Source organism: Lissotriton vulgaris, chromosome 5 (assembly GCF_964263255.1).
Source record: "Lissotriton vulgaris chromosome 5, aLisVul1.2, whole genome shotgun sequence".
Taxonomy (NCBI): Eukaryota; Metazoa; Chordata; class Amphibia; order Caudata; family Salamandridae; genus Lissotriton; species Lissotriton vulgaris.
Window position 1 is genome coordinate 1,654,943,917 of NC_141693.1, and position 23,008 is coordinate 1,654,966,924.

Below are 23,008 nucleotides of genomic sequence, written 5' to 3' on the forward strand. Positions count from 1 at the left end.
AGGGTATCGACATTTTCGCAATTTCACCTTATTTAGCCACACAATGAAGTGGAAATAGTGAATTACTACAAATGAAAATACATAACAATACGCAGAATCATAAAACCCAATTGCTATTTTTTCAAATTGATTTTTTGATTAGTTCAATAAACTTGAGGCCACTTAGTGAATAATGAAAATAAATCACAAAATAGAAATGTTATACCCGAATTGTAGGTTTTATTTGTTGGTACAGTATCTAGTAGTTTTTCTTAGTTGAAGTTTTAGAAGCAACAGGCTCTGAAACACGCAATTTATCTTCATCATATTGATCCAACTCTATATTTCAGTATTTTCTCAAGAAATGTTGTTCTTCACACTGTTAATCTTAGTCATTGAGGGTTATGTGAAGCAATGTGGTCAAAGTTTCACCATCATATTAACATATTGTTTCTTAAGGTGAAATTCCCTGATAGAGGGTCTAATAATACAGCTACATTGACTTCTTGGTGAAGGGATATGAGGCACAATTTGAATCTGCTCATTTATTTGATCTGTTTGCAATCCAGATTCAAGGTAATAGGCAGGTAGGTAAAGAATGCAGTATGTGAGAATTAGTGCTAAAACTGAATGCGGGGACATGGCATTTAGGGCTCGAATATTAGCAATGATTATAGAAGCAACCAACTCTTGTAACACCAATAACAGCACATTACAATGTATTAACGGTCCATAACATAGCTTCCTCTCCTATTACGTGTTGACGCTTGTCTTTAGATACCATACTACAGAAATAACATGCACATACATACGTAAGACTAGGAGATTATGGATGCAATAAATCGGTAATACGAGGAATTAACAGGTAGCAGAGACATCTATTTTAGCAGATAGATTACAAGGAAAACGGCTACTGAGAAATATGTTGACAATATAAGGGACTTTGAAGATTCATCTACAATCGATTGGAAATATTTCAACGCACACAGGACCAAAGTGATCCTATCAAAGTGCCATCATACTTGTCTTGCTTGAGCGGATCTAATCAGGCCTAGGAGCACCCGTGAGATAGGTTTTCCTGTAATCCATCCTAGCACAGGGTTTAGACCACTGTTTAGCAGTTAGTTTGATGGGAGTTTAGCTGCATTTTAGTTCCCTATGATCAGCAGGCTGTCCTTAATCATGTTTTTCATTTGAGTTGAAGATGAACTATATCAACTGACATAATATTCATGAATTTTGTGAATCTAATGATCTTGGGACCAAAGCAAAGTAAGAGATGAGCAAAGACTGGATCAGTGGGTCGGCATCGGTAAGGCGATGGGCAAGACTTTGATTTCTGATGATTTGATCAAATACATTCCTCTGTAATCTGGGTGCATGTATGTGCAAAGGCTTTTGACTTATAACCAATACCTTCAGGTTTAATGTGAATTAAGATCATATTTGTAATAACTTAATCCTGAAATGCACAGAAGACCACTAAGTGGCTCCACATAAGGATTAAACATAGAAGGTTTGACTACCTAGGCACTAACACTGGACACAGAAGGAAGTCCTTACTAGTAGGTATAATGTGTGCCAGTATTAGGGTAATTAGTTAAGAGCCTGACACTCAATGACTAATGTAGGAAAATGGGTTATTAGTAGGTGGGGTTATTCACCCTCAACTAATAATAATACTACAATCACACATAGGTCCAGTCAAGTCTCAGTAAATTAACCTTTGCTCAACCCTTGGTATATATGAAATGAGCAGTCAGGGTTAATTTAAGAAAGATGTATGTGTAAAGCATTTAAAACCACCCAAACAGTAAAATGGTAAAAGACACTACTTAATAAAAATCCAACATCAATTTATGAAAACAAATCAGTACATCAAATATGCCAGTTGAGTTTACACCAATGTCATCATGTTTAGGGACGAAGCACATGCACTTTAGCACTCGTTAGTAGTGATAAAGTGCTCAGAGTCCTAAGGCCAACAAAGAGAATGAGAAAAAACAGCAGGCAGAAGGCAATCATTTTGGAGAAAGGCCACCCTAAGGATAACAGGTCTAAAAGGTCCCTACTCAAGCCTTGTCTTGGGCTAGTACTCCAGGACACTGGCCATTCCTAGAAGAATTATTCAAAAACCCCTAAAAAGTGGTAACGGTTTGCTTGGACCAGCACTCTCTGGGACTCCTCGGGCAGACACATGAGCAGACCAAATTTAGGCTGATTTCTGCTGCTCCAATGGTCTTTTTGCTTTAGATAGGTGTATTTTCGTCTGATGGTGTGATCCATCCACCAGGACTACCAGATGTGAGCCTCCTAGACTCTAAATGTTTCAGGAGCCTGTCCTCTGCCCCCATCGTCTATTGGCCACTGGCAAGTAGCACTCAAATCTATTTTAACTGATGTTTACAGTGTGTGACTGGCTCAGTTACACTCGCCCATAGCTGAGGATCAAAAACCAGAGGTCCAAAATGAAAATTAACCAGATCAGAAACGTTGTGACACTTATGTTTATAATAACACATTAAAAGTAGACCAGTATTTTACAAGATGTTCAATGAATAAAAAAATAAATAAAGCAGATTGTATATCCCATGTAGAGTGCATCACTTTTTGTTATTGCATTCTGCAATTGCAGGTGAAGTTGATTAAGCAATGGTCGGATAGAAATTTTTAAATAATTAAAGATTGAACGATTTCCTATTGGGAACTGGCATAGATTTTGCAGCAGTTTAGGGGAGCAAACAGGATAGTTGCATTGCAAATCTCAAAGCATTGACAGTTTTTTAACAGTTTAAGTTAAACTTAAACTTAAACAAAGCATTGAGTTCTACTAACCAGCCTGCTCAATGGACACCTGCTCGACAGGGTATAATTATACATATTAATGCCGCCACTCAAGGAGAAACAGATTGGAAAGGTTATGGTTTTAACAATTTAAATACATTTAAATAATCTGCATGATTAGAAAAATGCTCATAAGTGAAGCTAGAATTGCACTAGATTGATTGCTCAATTGTGATCTCTTTAACTATTTGTAATTGAAGGCAAAGTAATCTTATTCTATTCACTGGATAAACTAACAATGCTGATTTCAAATAGAAAGAATATAGGAACTGTGATCTTCGCAATAGACAGAAAACACAATCAAGCATTCACCCTGATATGGCATTTATTCGACTTCTTGGCACATTGATGTAGAAGTGAGTTTAATGTCACAATTAAAGAAAGAAAAGCAATGTCAAGATTGGAATTACTTTACTGTTATAGAACTACAGAGTGGTAGAAACATTATGTGCAAATCAGCACCTGCATTGACGAAAGAAACTAAAAGGATTCCTGGGTTCTACATCTGTGGTCTAATAGTGCAATTAGTGCAGAAAATAAGGAACTTTACCTTTTTATCTATGTCTTTGGATTTTCGAAAATACTTAAATTACCAGAATTTGATTATATCTGGATTTGCTGTATTAAATTATTGGACTATAAAGATTAACCCCTTCGCTGCGGTAAACAAAAGAACAGGGCGAGGCCGTGACGAACCCCAGCCATCATCAGCACATGCCCACCGCGGGGCGTGACGGCTGGGGTTCGTCGCCAGCATGGGAGGGGTTAAATAATTCTATTGATGAATGCTTGAGTATAGCACTTCCCTTCAAAATAAGAATCCGTGAAGCAATTGTCCTTGATTCAGAGAGTGGCTACATACAGGGTTGGACTGGCCCATAGGGCACTCAGACAGTGTCGGATTGCCTAGTCTGACAGGATAGTGTGTGTGCTGAGTTTTTAGCTGTTTATAGGCCTAATTTATGGTCTGTGGGCAGTTTTTATTACTGTTCATTTCCCTGATATTTCCACAAGCATTGCTTGCAGTAAGCACAAAAGCATGTCGTCTCCTATGCCTTGTAAAACACCAACAGAGCTTGGTTTTACCAGTCAACACTACCCCGATTTACAAATTTGGGCCGCTTCTTAGGTCAAGCCTAGGCAACGTGCATTCGCTATCTGCGAAACATTCTGTATATCTTCTTTGGGCTTCAAGCACACCCCTCGATATTCATTCATTCTTTTATTGCAGAGGCCGCCGCACCCTCCCGTAAGGGTGGGGGAGGCTTGAAGGCCGGCGCCATAACCCTCGTGGTGCCACTAGCGGGGTAAACTGGTTCTGGGCGCTTTGATGCGCCCAGGAACCAGCGGAAGCGGGGTGCGCACCAGCCACCCGACCGGAAGTGACCTGTTGACCTGAGCGCCCCCAAAGGGCGCCCAATGGTCAACCTGGCTTTGTTTGAAACCCCCAATCAGGGGGACTCACCTGAGGCCTGCATGGAGGGCTCAGGAGGATTTAAGCGACGCCACCTCCCAGCAGAAGCACAACGCCTTCGAGGAGCTGGGAGAACGGCGCGACAACAACAACGACTGAAGGAAAAGAGGCGACGCGGCGAAGGACGAAGCTGAAGAAGGCGAGGCCACGGTTGGAAGATACAGGTCATCGTCTCCGAAGACGCCTCGTGGAGTACGGCGCGCCGTGCCAGCTCCTCCGAAGTGAATACCAGGTAAAGCGGCAACAAGCTCAGAGCCCGGGGTAAGCACACGCAGGTAGCTGTGCCCCAGCCGACGGCCTGACGCAGACACAAAAAACCAAGAGGCCACACGGAAGTGCGCAGACGATCACGACATGTCGGAGGGCCAGCCGGACGAGAGGGCAGAGGTACTGATGAAGATCCGTGAATTAGCGGCCATCCACGGTGACGACTGGCTCCACCCGCACTTGGGTAAAGGGAAAGAAAACAGACCGGTGGAACAGGCAGACGAAGAACCAGGGCCTTCCGCACCCAAGAAGCTGAAAAACACGCCGATGAAGAGAACATCCAAGAGGAATCCTCCGAGGAAAGTACGGCAGAAACCCCTTCCGTCGAGACCGGAGGACAGCGACCAGGGCGCGACGACCAGCAAAAAGAAAAGGGTGAGCATATTAGCAACATCGTAAAGGAATGTTTAAAATCGCTGGCGCCGGGGCTACTTAATGGCACAGGGCAAGGAGTGGCAGGGCCTAGGGAGCAGCACGCAGAGGAAGCAGCAGGTCTCACGTGGCATATGGTCGATCCGGGGTGGGCCCGACAAACATGAGTGCAGGAACAGGTAAGCTTGTCCGCCCAAGGTGAACAGATTTCCCCGCTACCCGGGTGGGGTTACGGCCCCGTTTCCGGAAGCCCACCTCCGAGCGGGGTAGTCAACGATCATTACATCAGGCCATCCCCTGGTCCGGCGTCCCTGACTACGAAGGCCACCGGCTTGGCATGTCTCATCCCTCTTGCAGTAAAAGAGAGGATATGGCGCAAGGAATTCATAGACATATTTTCGCTGCTAGAAATTCAGCTAGAAGGGCTCGATCTAACCACGTGCGACAGGAAGGAGGAGGACAGGAGAGAAAGGCCTTTCAGAAATGCTGACTTTTTAGTGGTGCATAGATTGTATTTGTCTCTGCTTTAGGTGCTTGGTTCTCTCCAATGGGACTGACCCTATCACATGTAGGTGTTTGATTATGTCCTTTTCTGTTACTTTCGGCACACTTTATTTTTATCTCCGCTAGTCTGTTCTGAAATGTTTTTTTTTTTTTCTCCAAGGCGCGGGGGAGAGCCGATGTCAAGACTCTAACCCGGTTCCCCTGTTCCAAAGTCAGCAGCTCTAGATGTTATGGCACATCCTCTCTTCAAGACAATCTGCATTTTTAAAAGTTTTTTCTTCCTTTCCCTTCCTGAGTCACCCTCCCACCATGCACCCACCCTTAACCCCTTCCTCCCTTTTGATTCCCCAAGCTTTTCCTTCATTACACAGAAGTGTAGAACAAGCACTTTCACATTAAAATTTACAGAGCCTCGCATCCTGAGTCTCTCTTCCATGGCTGCTTCATGGACGTCATTATTTATCCTTTTAAGGACGCTTACTCTCCTTATGCAAGCATTTCTTTGCATTTAAGCTACTATCAGTTTGAAAAGGTACAGTCACGCTGTGTGGCAAGATGAATAATAATTTTTGCAAATGAAATACTTTCATCTAAATTGTAAAATCTATTTAATTCGTTTGCACTATCTGCACACCAGGAAGGGCCACAACTACAAAAACAAGTGAACATGGGTAGCCCCTCGTTCTCTATGGGCCCCGCAATAGGTTCACTGCTTAGGCACGAATGGCTCCGGAACGTGGTTTGATTGAAATCTAATGCAAGAAAAAAACATTCTAAGAAGCTACTATGAAAACAAATAGGTGTGAACTCAGGATTCGTAACATTCAAATTTCAATTTGCAGCTTTCTTATTTTAGGTTGCTTTGAGAATAGAGTTAGAGATTTTTCATCATTCTTCAAGTTAAACTCTAAGCATCCTTAAAGGCTCCTGAGCTTAAATCCACCATTACGATTGCAGGTACAATTACCTACCTTTCCTCCTTAAAATGGAACCTACTGGCTCGTACTTAACAGTGTAATTCTAGAACAAGTCCCATCTCTCTTTTTAGTACTTGTCAGCTGATGCCCAACCCAAACAGCAATGTGCTTCTCTGACAATCTTTAGCAATAGCGCCACCTTGTTGCACTTTGAGATCTGAGTGGCTCTCAAGTCCCGTTCTGAAATCCCAGCATTGAGGAGCATAAGGATGCCAGGGCGAAGGGCAGGAAGTGAGCGAGAAATGGACACAATGCAATACTAAATGAAATACTTTGCTGGCATGTCTAAATGTACAAGTACTGCAATTATTTATTTGTTTACAAAATGTCGTTCATTTAAATCCTTGTGGTGGCGTGTTTTGGTAAGGTTGATGACTTTGGTTTGTATGTGCCTCTGATTTTCCTGGAGCTGAACCTTTCTCCTTCTGTTTGCTTTGTGTGTGTGCTAGACAATATGCAAGTATATACACTTCTATAAATTCGCTCCGATTCTCATTGTCTCTAGAATTGGTTCATAATCTGTACGTGAATCTGCGGATCTTAATTAGTGATACTTCCTGAGGTGTTCAATACAGAGGTGTGAACATACAGAAATAAACTACCCTTCCCACAATGCAAGTCTCATCTCTCTTTTTACGTCAGCTGAAGTCTCATACAAACAGCAAGGTGCTTCTCAGACAGCCTTCTAGCAATAGCACATCCCTGCTACACTTTGAGATCTGAGTGGAACTCAAGTCCCTGTCTGATATCCCAGCATGGAGGAGGATAAGGATGCCAGGCCAGGAAGTGAGTCAGAAATGAACGCAATGCAATACTAAATGAAATACTTTGCTGCATGTATAAATTCACAAGTATTGCAATCATGTAAATGTCTTTCATTTAAATCCTCAAGATGACATGCGTTTTGTTATGTTTGATGATCACTGGTTTGTATGTGGCTCTGACTTTCACGGGGCTGTGCGTTTTTTTCTGCTGTTTGCTTTATGTATGTTTTTGATAATATGTAACAATATACACTTCTAGAAATTCACTCTGATTCTAATTTTCTAGGAATGGGTCATAATCTGTAAGTAAACCCGCGGATCTTAATTAGTGAATATGGAGTGCCTTAAATACTTCCTGAGGTGGTCAATACAGAGGCGTGAGCATACAGCAATATGCTACCTTTCACACGGTGCTCTGCCTTTGCCTATTACTGAAATAGTTTCCTCCAAATTTACCGAGTACTTCTGGCCGAACTTGGGGGCATATTACCAACAACTAGCGATAATTATCGCTATGTTGGTTTAGCAGCGATATTTTTATCGCCGAGCTGCGGCGATTATTATCGCTTAGGAACCTTGCTATTATCAAGGTTTATCTCCTAAGCGATAAAAATCCGCCGAAATGCATGAATATCGCTGAAAAGTCAGGGATATTCATGCATTACCGAGCTAATGTTCTTAGCCATGTTATCCACCTCCCATTGGATAACATGGCTAAGAACTGCTCAGGGGCAGGTGTTAGCTTTTGGAGATATTCGCGCTTAGCGCGAATATCTCCAAAAGTTGGTATTAAGAGATAGCAATGTTAGCGACTGTTTCCAGTCGCTAACATCTTGGCACGCCCGCTTTGCATGTCATTAGTGATAAATACCACTGACATGCAAAGTGGGGCCCAAGATGGTCGCTATCTCCTACTAGCTGTCGCTAACTGGTGTTAGCGACAGCTAGGTAATAGGGAGATAATTTTATCTCCGCTTTCTTGGCTTTTAAAGCCAAAAAAGCGGAGATAATCCCCCTTGATAATATGCCCCTTGGATTTTCTCGGGCTTGTGTGCTGTTATACTCTTCATAGAGTGTTGTTAGGTTTCTTACCCAGGATCTGAATGTGTCGCTCTTTTTCCACTGGGCATTTGGGTTTACTACTCTTTGGTCTCCCATAGTTAGTGTTTTCCGCTAAATGGAGCCGCAGGCTGCATGTCAGACGCTGTTTTCCAGTGCCGCCACACGCTCATTACGAGCTCCAGGCTTTCTACTGAAGGTGGTTGAGGATTATCAGACCGTTTTCATTTACTTCTTATAGGTTGTTTTATTGTTGCAGTTTTACATAGTGCAAACTCGGCTCAAAGGTATTGGAGAGCTTTACACCAGTTACATTACACAAGGACACATTCATTTTTGGTAGGCACGGGGAGATTAAGTGATATGTGATGCATTGGATAGTCTGATTAATTCCTTAAGGCCTTCAAGGGCACATTAGAGAAAGGGCCTTTAGGCTCCATCTAGGCGCTGCACATGGGGAAACCTGGTAGTAACAACTATTAAACATATTACAAAATTACAGTAAGCGTGTTCATACTACAACGAATAAGACAAAATAATCCCACATTTACTAACACATTTCAGAAAGTTGCAAAAACAATCGAGTACCGTGCATTGTGTCACTCCTGCCATTAACCAATATAGGTTTATTTGTATTGCATCACCAACTGCTGCGGTTAGTTAAGGCATTATTTGAATAACATTATTTTTATTCATAGTCCAAACTCCTTTAGGTTGCAGACTTGCCCTTTCTGGGCATAAATTGCACTTCCAGTGTTCATTAAATAGCACAGAAGTCCAATCTTGGGTGTATGTGGCCATTCACCAGTGGCACGTGAAGGACCAGTTGATTTTGTAGCCCCCTGGATAATGTGCTGCATGGCTAAATATTTGCAAGGTCCCAAAGGCGGGACCTAGTGGCTATGCACATAATGGTTTCCCTATCTGATTCGCTAATGGGGGCTACTTTTAGTTTGGTGCACAGGCCTATTTTCCGACCAGTCCGAACCTGACTATATAAGATGTAGAGGTATGGTAATGTGTTATTTCTTTGGGAAAAAGTGACTGGCTTAAAGTGAGTGAGGACGGGGTACGTTTCGTACATAGCTGCAACAGGAATATTGAGATTATCCAGATATAGAGCTGCGCCTGTTGGGGTTTCCCTTTCCTCCGTCCTCACGTGCACTTGTAAAGATGTTTGACGCAGCCAAGAGTAGGAGGGAATGTAAAAAAGAACGTCCTCAGAAAGCCTCTCAATAGTGAGATCAGAAATAGTCCAGGGGTTCTGGGATGCACAAGCTGAAATCTTGAGAGAGCTCCTCTGCCACCCATATCATGCAAGTGAAATGTGCCAGTTAGGAAGCCTTACTAATAACTACTTTAAGAGGTTGAAACCTCAACAATCAATGTTAGGAATGTCCCTATTTATATAGGTAGCGTGGACTATGTCACGGTGCATTACTTTAAGACAACTTACCTCTTCATCAGGTACCAAACCTATTTTGTATGCAGTTTCGCAGCGTGCTGAGGTCAGCATCAATACTAAGACTATATTCTTAAAAAATAAAAAAATAAAACATTTGTAACCAAAAAAAACAAAAGACTAACTCTCCCCTGAGTGACTCAGTCCCCAGCAACTCATGGCCAACTGATTCATTTTGGAGTAATTTAAATGTCATTCTGTTTGCATCAAGTGCGGGGAGCCTTGGACACCAGTGCCTGATGCCTGTGGTGCTCAGGACTGCTACTTGAAAAGGAAAAAATGCATGTCTTTCGTTCAAGAGCAGTAGGTGCAGCTTAGAGCAATCCCACGAGCACATCAGAAGACAACATGGTTCTGTCAAACTGCCCAGAGTCCACCAGCATGTAGAACCAAGAAAAAGCTTGAATGAGCATTGATTAAAGTCATCTCTTCCCGCTGCTGGACCGTCTTTTTTAAATGTTTGTCTTGAAACAATATTTTACAACTAATACTGTTTCTAACCATCCTGTTCCTTCTATTGTAGGACCAATACAGTGATACTTGGTCGATGTTTAATCGACTAGTGAATTTTATTAAATAAGATATCTGCAGAAGAGATATGAAACTGTGGCTTTATTTGCCAGATAATAGAAATCACAAATAAATCCCTCATCAGTACTGGTGTTCTCAATGGAACAATGAAAATCAAAGCACTGTCCTAGTCATCTCTATGAAAACACTGCTTCTAATATTTCACCATCCCATTGATCCTTTTCTTTCTCATTATCATTCCTGATGTTCTCGCCCTCTCCTCTGTCTCGGTGTCCACCCCTTAGGCTAGACATCGCTCTGCTGAGCAAGAAAAATCAAAGAGCGTGACACACAGGAAAAAGACAGATTTAAAGAAAATTATGAAGTAGATGAAGAAGGGAGATGTAGGTGAGATAAGGTAGGGAGAGACATAAGATAATGAGAGAATGGTGAGAACGCTACAGAGAGGAACACAGAGAATATGGCAGGTAGTGAAGGAGAGATAGATATATAGAACTGCATTTAAAATGAGATAGAGATACAGAAAATTAGAAGTAAATACGGGGGGTTTACCAAGGAGAGAGGTGGAGAGAGAGGATGTTTGTTGAAAGAACGGTGAGTGAAAGAGAATTAAAGCAGGGAGAGTTGAGGTTGGAAGGGTAAGAGATAAAGTAGAGAGAAGTATAGCGAGATACAAGGTAGAGAGTAATGAAGTAGAGAGAGGTGCAAACTGACAAGATGTATAGAAAGCCAGATCAGATAACGAGATTAATGAGGCAGAGAGAAATACAGTGAGTGATATAAGATAGGGATGGATGACTGAATGAGAGATGATGTATGGAGAGAAAAGGCTGATGTAGAGAGACTGATGTGAGGTAGAGAAAGAGAGATTTGGCAGATGCAAAGGTAGACAAAAAGGTTGACGTGTACAGAGGGCTGTTTGATAGAGACAGCAGCATTGGCGGGGTGATGAGGTAAAAAGATAGAGGTGTAAAAAAGAGAGAGGCATAAAGAAAGGAAGAAAGAGAGAGCAAGTTGAAATAAGAAGGGGCAAAGAGAGATGAGAGACAGCAAGAGGATCTAATAATAGAGACAAACGAACTAGTGATAGAGAATGAGATGAAGTGATAAAGAAGTAGACTAGTGCTAGAGGTGAGTTAAAATAAAGTAGAAAGGGAGAGGATGGGTGAAGTAAGGTATCAAATTATTGATTATGTGATATGAGAGGATATTTAGGGATGTAGAGACAAACCTGGGGAGATGGAAATTAGTGAAAGAGTGAGGGAGGGAAGTGTCTGGTAGAGAAAGAAATAAGGTAGAGAGGGGGCTGAGCGAGAGGTAGTCTGAGGCGAATTGTAGAGGGATTGTTCGAGAGCTGGAGGGAAGGTAAAGTGGGAGATTTGCTCAACAAAGAGAAGTAAAAGGAGAAGTGATATTGGAGGTAAGATGGAAACTGCAGTGAGGTGCACAGAGGTGGGGTTGAGGAAGGCTTAAGTTGAGAAAGAGGTGGGATAGTATTGAGAGAGGTCAGTTGGACATAGGTTAGAAAGATAGAGTTGAGACAGAGCGAGAGGTGATAGGTACACAGAGATGTACAAATCGGTAGAGAGCCAAAGAGAGGGTTGTCAATTAGGAGAGGTAAGGGAAATTAAGGAAACCATTATGGGACAGAGAGGCTATTTTTAAACTAAATGCCTGAAAGTGCATGGTTACGGATGAACTTGCCAGGCATGAACATTAAGCCAGCCGTGGTCGGCAGTAGGAGTTCCTGCAGGGTGGTGACGTGGGGAGGGGGAGAGGCAGGGTGGGGGGTAGTAATGTATGCATTACAGAGTTTAACAGGTAAGTAAACATATAAATTAATAAAACGAATTTCGTTGCGCGCACTGCACCGCATTTAGTCTTGGAGTGCACGCAACGAAATTCGTTTTATTAATTTATATGTTTACTTACCTGTTAAACTCCGTAAACCATACATTACTTCCCCCCACCCTGTCCCTCTCCCTCCCCACATCACCGCCCTGCAGGAACTCCTACTGCCGACCGCGGCTGCATTAAGCTTCTGTGAAAGAGCTTGTAAATTAAAAAATTAAACTCTTGATTGTGCCTGCTGTTATTTCTATGGGAGTACTGCCTGTCCTAATCCGTTATTAAGGGAGGCCCTGGAAGGTGGGGTCCGTGAGCAAATGCCAATGCTTAAAAAGGGCTCTGAAAACAAGATTGCAGGGTTGTTTAAAATCAATTTGTTGATTACGCGAATTACGTCGAAGAGGTGTGGTGTGGAGATGGCGAGGCAGTCGAAAGTCAGATGCAGACGGGAGTGGAGCAACATGGGTAAGGAGCTCTGAGTACCAGAGTCTCCGAGGCTCTGAGCCCCCGAGCTGTGGAGAAAACGGCGATGGAAACAGACGCAGAGGATAGCAACAGCAGCTGTAGGAAGTGGGGGCGAGGGTGACATGGAAATATTGGTCAGTTTGTGAGAGCAGTGATCGGTGAAAGGACGGTGATATCGGTGAGTGATGGAAGTGCAGGGGTTCCCATATGTTTGCCTCTGTGATCACTTTCGTGACCCAGGAGTCCTGCTCTCAGTCCCCACTCCCAGTGTCACAAGTCCCATGCAGGCCCATTGTTGTTTTCTCTATATGAGCATGAGCACATTGCAGACTGTCCTCTGCTTTGCACACGTTACTGTACAGGTATATTTTAATTTGTGCCGCAATGTACTTTCACGGAGAACACGCTGTTGTTTTTCTGTTCTGTTCTTTCCTTTGATTTAGTCTGAACATGTAGACAAGGTTGAACAACAAAGCCCCTTGCTATCCTGTTCTGGTCAGGTTCTAGCACCTAGGCAAAACACACAAATGCAGCTGTTGTTTGGGAGCATGCACTTCTTGTTATATGTTTGCACAGATAGGTAACACACTTGGAGAGGGAGAAGATCATGACAGCACCTGAGATGCTAAACGTTTATCTGTGTATACTGAGGTACACCTAGAGAGCTCCTGATATATAATCATTACTTCTCTGGAGAGGTACGGAAGTTAGGCTACACTGTTGTATATAATGATAGCTCCATTTATGATTTATGGACTACATACTATGCTAACCCTATTTGTGTTGGGCATTTTTCTACTTTTTGTGGCACGTATACTGCATACTAGAGCATAATAGATAAAATAAACATTTTAAACTATCCTAGTGTCTCTGTCAGAACTTATTGTGGACTAGTACGTGGGTGAGAGCGAAATGGTTTTTCCTGCAACCACGATTCCTGAGAGAGTCAGGAGTGCTTTGCTCTGGGGTGTCTAATCACATGTTTCTTTGTGAGTGAGTAGGAGGGCAAGTAAGACACTATAGCTAGTCAGTCCTGGACTCAGTCCCTGCCAACTAAATTTCCATAATCCCAAGCAGTGGCAACTGGTGAACTATGAAAGTTGTGGGGTGTTAATAACTAAGTGTAACATAGATCATGTGGGTTAGAGAAGGAACCAAGTCTGACTTCCCTGGGGAGATTATTTTTTGAGGAAATGGTGTATTTTGCAGCACAATTTTCACATATTAACAGAACTATTAAAAGAGGCTTAAACCACACATTTACACTCAAAAGAGCATTGTTGTGCTATTTGCAGTCTGCCTCTCTCTACATTTCCCCATTCTTCTTCTCTGTAGTTTGTCTCCATCTCTTCACTGCGATAATCTTTTCTGATGTCTGTCTATTGTATCGTTCCTCTCAGCAGTTAGTCTTTCTGCTAAACCTTCTCTCTTTTGCCTGTCTCTTGATCTTAACTCTGCTATCCCTCTTTTCTGCGTCTTTCTTCGGCTACTGTCCTTCCCTCCCTGCAGTGATTCACAGTTTTGTCTCTGTTATAATTTCTCTCTGCTGTCTGTCTCTCCAGTGTTATTTGTCATCTACGCTGTTTCTTAATGTTGCTCTGCTATCCTCAGTCTTTCGTGTTCTGACCTTTCTCTTTGCTGTCTCCCCAGTCCTCTGCTATCTAATCTCTGTAGTCTCTGCTTCTGTCTCCACTCAATCCTTTCTCAATGCAATCTACCGCTGTGCTGCTCCTTAACCTTTCCTCAATTACCATTGCTACCAGCTGTCTCTCCACTGCTATTCTTCCTCTATGATGTGCTTGATTTCTTAAACAATAATCCCTCAACATCTTCCTGAAGTGTCCCAGGAGGCAGCTTTGAAGCACTACATGTTTTCACTGTTTGCTGACGTTTTCAGTTAGTGTGAGTGAAAAACTGTGTGACTCAAATGATGTCTTACTTGTATACGTTATTTAGTCAGTAATGAGCAAAGCAAGTGAATAAAACCTGTGACAGAAGAAATGAGGGCACACCATCAAGTGAAAGTTTCACTACCATTCTTCGAACACAACGTTAACATGGCTAAAAATGACTCTATGGCCCACATGCATCAAGCATTTTTGGAGTCGCAAACGGTGCGATTCCTTAAAATCGGCCGTTTGCGATTCCAAAAATGCTTTTTTGGATGCATCAAGCAATTTTAGAAATCGCAACATTTTTGCGATTTCTAAAATTGCGATTGCTTTTAAGAAATCGCAAATTTGCGATTTCTTAAAAGCAATGCATGATTACTTTTTAAATTGCAAATTCGCAATTATAGGGATAAATTTACCGAGTAGTTGAACCACTCGGTAAATTTTCAAACAGTGTAAATAACGCAGAAAATGCATTTTTAAAACATTCATGTTACGGACACACATGTCCTTAGGACATGTGTGTGTGCAACATGATGCGAAAAATACATTTCAGGGGTGCATGGGGGGGGTCATTTAGACGCCCCCTCTCCACCCTTGAAATGGATTGATGAATTGCGATTTTCAAATTGCGAATTCGCAATTCGCATTCATTCCTATGGGCATTTTGGCCCATAGGAATGAATGGGAATTGCGAATTCGCAATGTGAAAATCGCATTTTTATGTGATTCGGTAAAAATAGCGATTTTTACCGAATTGCATAAAAAAGGAAAAAATAATCATGCATAGGCTTTTGCGATTTCTAAATTGCGAATCGCTATTTTTCGCAATTTAGAAATCGCAATTGCCGAGGCCTATAAATCCTTTTCACCTATTTCAAGGCATGTGTTAAAAATACATTAGACTGTATTTTCCATTTCAATGTGAAGATGTAACATGATTTTTGCTAAAAATAACAATATCACCTATCAGAATATTGAGCTAATCACCTAACAAAAGAGCATTTCGCACAGTCAATAAAATCACCTGCCCTCGTTACCGAGCATGCACAGCAAGAAAGATCATGCTCCAGTTTACTCCTGGTAGGACTAGTGTTTCATGTTCCACAGTCTGTCACATCACCATGCTCTTTCCTGGGATCTGGGATTGATCCAAATTTAATTCTCAAACAAGAAACAATCAATTCTCTTGTGAATCAGAAATTAAACATGAAGAAAATACATATATAAATTTATCAACACATATATGAGCGGACATCAAGGGAAGCACAACAACAGACAGTCTATATACAAAACATCACACATACATATATACAAATATACATCACATTTACAGTATCACGTTTCTATGTACCCTAAACACAAGATATATATATAAAAAATATATATATAGTCTCACCTGGACAGATGAGGGCAGCCTGGCCCACCGGGCAGAACAGGAGCAAGTGTGACGTGACCAACCAGGCCAAAGAGCAGAGTCTCATCGCTAAACAGGGGGGGGAGCCCAGCGAAGAAGAGCAGCAGGGCTGGTTATGGCAGGTGTGGCCGCAGCGTGCAGACGTGAGATCCTGGGGAGGTCAAGCAGGGCGAGTAAGAGACGGGAGGCAGTGGGGAGTCGCGGTGGGCGCACCGCCCCCGTCTCTAGGCCCAAAGCAGGCAGGCCGAGGCAGTGGGCGTGGAGAGCCGGCCCGGGACCGGCGGTGCGGCGCACGCATTCCCTACCCCACCACAGGGCACCCATCCCAGAGGCAACTCACCGGATCCGGAGGAGCAGAGTGGCAGGGCTGCTCCGATGAGGGAACCAGCCCGATCATACAGAATGTCGGAGCAAGGGCGCCGCAGCAGTTGAAGCCGAGGTGAGTCTACGTGACCAGATATCCGCAGAATAATTACGGATTATCGGCTTGGCCAGCAGAGCACACTAAGAGTGCGGCCATCTTGCAGCTGGACAAGCCACACCCCAAAAGTGGGGTCTAAAATGAGTAGAACCTCTATTGAAATGTATAAATCTTAGGGCCAGATGTAGGTAATCCCGGATTACCGATTTTTAAATACCGAATCATACCGATTCGGTATTTAAGAACTGGCAATCGGGATGTAGGTATTTTTACTGATTTAATTACCGAATCGATAGGATTCGGTAATTACCGAATCGGTATTTACCGATTCGGTAATTGCCATTCATTCCTATGGGCCTTGAGACCCATAGGAATGAATGAATGAATGAATGAATTACCGATCCGGTAATTGGGGGAAACATTGAAGGGTGGCAGGGTGTCACTTTGACACCCTGTTGCACTCCTCAATTGTGCATGGGTGCACATGTTGCAGACATACATGCCCTTAGGGCATGTATGTCTGCAACATTGCACTGTTTAAAAAGCAAAAAAAATGCTTTTTAAAGGGTTTTCTTTATTTACCACCAACTTCTAGTTGGTGGTAAATAACGAATTCTTAAATCCCTGTAGCACTGATTACAGTGCTACCTACATATCAAAATACAGATTCTGTATTTTTACCGATTCGGTATTTTACCGAATCGGTAAAATTACTGATTCGGTTAAAATACAGAATCTGTATTTTACCATGCCCCTACATCTCCATCTTCAAATACCGGTCGGTGATGACCGAAATCGGCCGTTACCGACCGGTATTTGCCTTGACATCTGGCCCTAAGTCTGTAACCCGGCCTAAGTCGTTTAAAGATGGAGTCCATGGTAGAGCCTTCTTTAATGAGACAGATGAGTGCTATAAAGAAACGTACAAATAAAAAGACAATCTGAATCACAAAATGTAAAATGACGCAGTAGTCAAGGTAGGAAGAGTTCTTCTGAGGTGGCGACAATGACATTGACATTCGGAGGTAGTGCATCGACTGTACTCCCAAAGCAGATTTACTTGAAAGACTGCAATCCTGTGGTGGAAGAGAGAGTGGTGGCAATTGTATCATATTCTTCTTTCCTTTTCTCTTGCTTTGAATCTTGTACTGAGCGCTCCACTTGCTCCATATGGAGTTGGATGTCGGAATTGAAAATATGGCTTCTTTGATCTAGCCTGATGTAGAGAGGAAGAAGGACCCTGGGGCCCATAGAAACTCAGTTGGGTTACCTACAGAGTTCTTTATTGGACGTTCGGAAATATTTAATGTCTCCTCTTACTGAAATGTATTGTGACAAGTCTCTCATTTAAATTATTTTTCTTTTTTTTGTTTCTTTTAAGTATATATGAATGAATATGGTTGTTTGAACTTACTTATTGATATGTAATGTTTAGGAGCAGCCATATTTTATAATGTTGTCCTATAATGTATTATGATTTGTTGTTTTTATTGTTGGTATTTTATGGACCTCCTTTGGAGTTCCTTATCATAATAACTTTGACTTCAAGATCACAGTAAAGATAAATAAAGACTACTGCAACCATGTATATTTTCGTATCATTTCTCTATTCTTAAATCCCATTTTTAAATGGAACATAGTCTTTTAATTTTATTTGTATCGTTTGGGTCTCACAAGGGATATTTTCTTGTTAATCATTTTTCCACAATCCAGCTCATTATTTCTCTACGGGGCCAAAAGTATTTTTTCATCATTTCATCAGTGATTTTCACCAGAATTTATCGTTTTGAAAAAGGGTTTCTTGACAATATTTTCATCATGTATGTGTTATTACAGATTGCTGTAACAGACTTTATAGTACATTTCAGATTACAACTGGGGTGCTGGTCTATAATGATCATAAACAGATAATGTAGGATAAGCAATCAAATAAATAGGGAGAGCGAAACAAGGGTCTTTTTGGCTGTAAAAGCCAGAACACAAGCCGAACCGTCAAAATATTTAGATTCTGAAACGTGCAACAAATATCATGCAAACAGATGAATAAGAGACTGCAAAATTCAAAAAAGGTATTTCTTTAACTTGCTGAAGCAGTTCTCTTTAGAGCATTTGACTGTATCACTACATTTTGTAGCATTATGTTTAAAGTGATAGATTCTAAACAAGCTTAGAAACATTCCTGACCCCCTGCCCGCCTTAATGATGCTGCCTGTAGTGAACCAAGAAGCAAGTCGGTTGTCATGTGCACCTCTAGGTGGCCTAGATTATTGTTCCGGTTGACGCAATGTTAAAGTTTCTTAAAGCTTTTTTATATACGTTTTATATAATACACTTCTTGAACTTATGCACTTCAAGGTGGTCTCATAAGTGACGACTAAAAAAAGGAGGCAGAGTGAAATAAGGCAATTGCCTAGGATCACATAATTTGGTCACATAGGGCAGCTTAGATTGATTCCAGATTTCCTAGTTGTGTAAATCAGCCACTAGATTGGTATCTTTCTCTCCTGTTTTATACCAAGGTTGATACTTTGGGCCATATGAAGGTAATCTACATTTACCAATTCTAAAATACCGAATTTTACTGATTCGGTATTTTAGAATTGGTAAATTCTATGTAGGAAAAAATTCAGTAAATGTTACCGAATTGGTAAAATGCGGTAATTACCGATTCGGTATTTACCGATTCGGTAATTCCCATTCATTCCTATGGGCCCATAGGAGTGAATGAGAATTACCGATTTGGTGAATACCGAATCGATAATAGGGGGTAGACTTACAAGGGTGGCAGGGTGTCACATTGACACCCTGGTGCACCCCTGAATATTGCATGGGTGCACATGTGGCACATATACATGCCCTAAGGGCATGTATGTCTGCCACATGGCACTTTTGGAAAAGCACAAATTTGCTTTTTCAAAGGTTTTCGATATTTACTACCAACTTGTAGTTGGTGGTAAATACTGAATCCTTAAATGAAAAAAGGACTCACTTGAGTGCTCCCTACATTAAGGATTATTGGGCCAGATGTAGGTAAAATAGATTTACCGATTTTTAATTACCGAATTTTACCGAATCGGTAATTAAAAATCGGTAAATCTAAGGGGTGGATATGTAGGAATTCCAGATGTGCTGGAATACCGATTCGGAAGAATTCGGTATTTACCGATTCGGTAAATACCGAATCGGTAATGCCCATTCATTCCTATGGGCTTTGAAGCCCATAGGAATGAATGGGCATTACCGATTCAGTGTTTACCGAATCGGTAAATACCGATTTTCACAAGGGTGCAGGGGGTGTCACTTTGACACCCTCTGGCACCCCAAAAACAGGCTCGGGTGCCATGTGGCAGGCATACATGCCCTAAGGGCAGGTCTGCCTGTCACATGGCATAGGTGTGCATGCACATATGTGCATGCACACCGGAATCGGTATTTTACCATCAAATTGGATTTGATGGTAAAATACCGATTCGGTAAGGCCTCTGGGACTCTGAAGAGTCCCACCTACATCAGGGTGCCTCAGAATCTGTAAAATTACCGAATTTTTATTTCACCGAATCGGTAAAATTACCGGATCGGTAATTTTACCGATTCGGTAAAATAATGCCCCCTACATACCTGTCACCCATTTACCGATCGGTAACGGCCAAAATCGCCCGTTCCGCTTGGTAAATGGCCTCAAACGGCCACCTACATCTGGCCCATTGTGATTTACCAAATCGGTATTTAAAAATTCAGTAATTTACTGTTTCCTTAAATTACCGATCGGTAAATTACCGAATCCTTAAACATGCCTCTGCATCTCAAATGCTCATAATTGGTCGAGCTTTCAGTGTCTATCCTCTTCAATAGACATGTGCATTATTTCCGAAAACATTATATAATCTATAGAATTAGAGAAGTTTCCTGCAAAAGCTAGAGTAGGCAAGGTTACACGAGAAACCAAGCAAACTCAAAATGTTGCATGAAAATGGCTCGTGGAACTGGTTTAAAAACATCAATTGCACGGGCCTTTGACAGAATGAAAGTGCGCCTCTCTAGGTGCTGTCGGGCAGTTGCATTGGGCTTTGATGAGAGAACGGTGCCTTTGCAATAGCTGAAACACCGAGCGTGCCACTGATGAATTGCCTAATATTTTACTGGAGTCTGAGGCGGACGCGGGAGATGAATCCGGGACGCCTGTAATTGAGCACTCTGCGGTTCCAAGGTAAAACGTCTCCGAAAACCTGCTTTAACAAGGGATTTAATGTGGATAAGATGGTGCGTTAAAAATGCAGAATGGATTTTATTGTGAGTCTGCCTCGGGTCTAGTGTGCTGCTGTAGAAATCTTTAGGAAGAAATAGGACAAAAACCATGGCAACCGTCGGAGATGTACAGCATCTGTTATCTGAGACGGAAGCAGGGTAGGTCCAGGCTTTCCTGAGCTCCTTGCTCTGCTTCTCTACTTTTGTCTGCATGCATCTTTTATGGGCTGGATAGATACTGTCTTCTGTAAACTGCAGCCTACTACACGAGGCTGGGTGTGCAAATATTGCTTCAGAGATATGGAAGACGGCGATCTCGAATGCCTCTCGATAACACACAGTAACTGGGAGGCTCTGAAAGGGACACGTTGTTTTTCACTCCAGGCGCAGGGAATAAATCTAGCATCACTGAATAACTCACTGGCGCACCGCAGCCTCCAGAGAGCACATTACAACATAGGCAGTGCTTTAAATGGGCCGGGATTGTCCGGTACTGGGTACCAGCACTTTTTTTTATTTTGAGAGAGAGTACCAGTACTTCTAAAGAGTGATGTAATACTTATATTTGGAGAGTACAGAAACAAGCAGGTACTCTGCCATACAGTACCTGCACCTCTATTTTTCAGTTTCAACGCTGCACATAGGTAAACAGGCTAACACTACTAAAGTGGCACCAAAGGTGCACAAAACGTAGAAACATGCTGTAGGAAAGTAGGATCTGCCTCTTATGGTTACCCCTACTTTTTGCTAAATGTGATACTGTTTTTGACTAGTCTGACTGGGATCCTGCTAATTAGGAACCCAGTCTATCTGCTTTTTCCTTAAACTGTTATGCTATTTACTTAGGTACACCCCAGATTCGATACTGGGGTACCCTTGTCAGTCCCTAGTATATGGTATCGATGTACCCAGGGCATAGGTACCCTAGAGGCCTCCCATGGGGTGAAGCATGTATTATGCCACCCATGCGATGCCGTGCAAATTGGAACTAGAGGCCTGCCATTGCAGCTTACTTAAGATATAGGTTTACTAGGGCCAAATGAGTACTCGCTGCTACACACCCACACACCTTCATGATGGCCCCCCTCCTCCCCCATCTTGTCTCTCAACCCGGGCTGCTGCAGTGCAGCTCGCGCTCCTGGGGCCTCGGCTGGGCAGTGTCTGGAGTCTTATTTCCGGTCCGAGTTTTCACAGGTCTTTAAAGACCATTAGCATATTTACATGCCTTTGTTAATCGATTACCAAAGATTCTTTCTTTATGGTTCCAGTACCCCCTGGGCCCCCACTCTGCCTATTCCTTACTTTTGTATTTTTACACTTACTGCTGTAGTGTGAGACTGCATCCACACTTATGGAACTCTGCTCTTTGACTTATTGTAATAACCCTAATAGTATCTGCTTTAGACCTTGCACCATATACCAATCCTATGTGACTCTTAGAGCTTATCCAGTCATATCCCCTCCCTATGTATATAGAGAACTCTAATCACTAGTGTATGCAGTAGACCTTTGACCGATTGCAATAATGCTAAGCTTTGATATTCGCTGAAGTCCTTACACCATATACCACCCCTATGCGTCTCCTAGAGTTTAACCAGTCATATCCCTTCCTATGTGTATGTAGTCTACTCTTATCACTAGTGTTTGCAGTGGACCTTTGTACTCTCTACCACCCCTATTTGATATTTGATATTTATGGTTTTTTGTAAAGCGCTTCTATCGCTCCGGGAGGAGCATCTTGGCGCTGCACCCACAGCAGATCTACTTGGATAGCATGGATCAGATGGCTGCGAGAACTGAGGAGTCCGATTGAGAGTAGATCCACGTCTTCAGGGCTTTCCTGAAATGGCTTTCTGAGGGGGCATGCCTAAGGTGAGGGGGAAGGCGATTCCATGCCCTAACAGCAAGGAATGAAAAGGTCTTTCCACCTTTTGTTTTTAATTTGAAACGAGGTTCAGAGATGAAATTAGCACCTGATGACCTCAAATATCAAATAGTCGCCTGTGTGACTGTTGGAATATAGCCAGGTATCCCTTCCCCCGTGTGTTTAGAGTTATAGCTGTAACGACTAGTCGCCTGTGTGACTGTTGGAATATAGCCAGGTGTATCCCTTCCCCCGTGTGAAGAGAACCCTATTCACTAGAACAAAAAGAAACGTGTTCTTGAAATGTGTAACGTAACTGATTCTATGTAAAGTGCCTTGATAACATGTAACGGAACTGGTGCTATGTAAAGCGCTTGGATAACCTAATCGGTTCAAGTTCCTGAAATGTGTAACGTAACTGATTCTATGTAAACTGCTGTGATAACATGTAACGGAATTGGTGCTATGTAAAGCGCTCTGATAACCTAATCGGTTCAAGTTCGCGCTATAGAAAACTCTAAAAATAAATAAATAAATAAACTATATCTAAGGGTCGCTGCACTTAAAAACTATAAGTCACCCCTCTAGCAGGCCTTTACAATCCTGAAGGCAGGGTGCTTGGT

General features: G+C 42.3%; 1 protein-coding gene and 1 long non-coding RNA gene across 2 annotated transcripts in view; one reads left to right on the forward strand and one right to left on the reverse strand.

Moving 5' to 3' along the window:
• LOC147716912 (acid-sensing ion channel 2-like) overlaps window positions 1–23,008 on the reverse strand; it is a 1,907,803-nt gene that overhangs the window by 1,216,364 nt on the left and 668,431 nt on the right. The window lies entirely within an intron of this gene.
• The window catches only part of LOC147716913 (uncharacterized), a 133,678-nt gene continuing 117,275 nt past the window's right edge, over window positions 6,606–23,008 (forward strand). The window contains exon 1 of the long non-coding RNA XR_015296051.1: window positions 6,606–6,648. This is a non-coding gene — a long non-coding RNA (uncharacterized LOC147716913). The remainder of the gene's footprint in view (window positions 6,649–23,008) is intronic.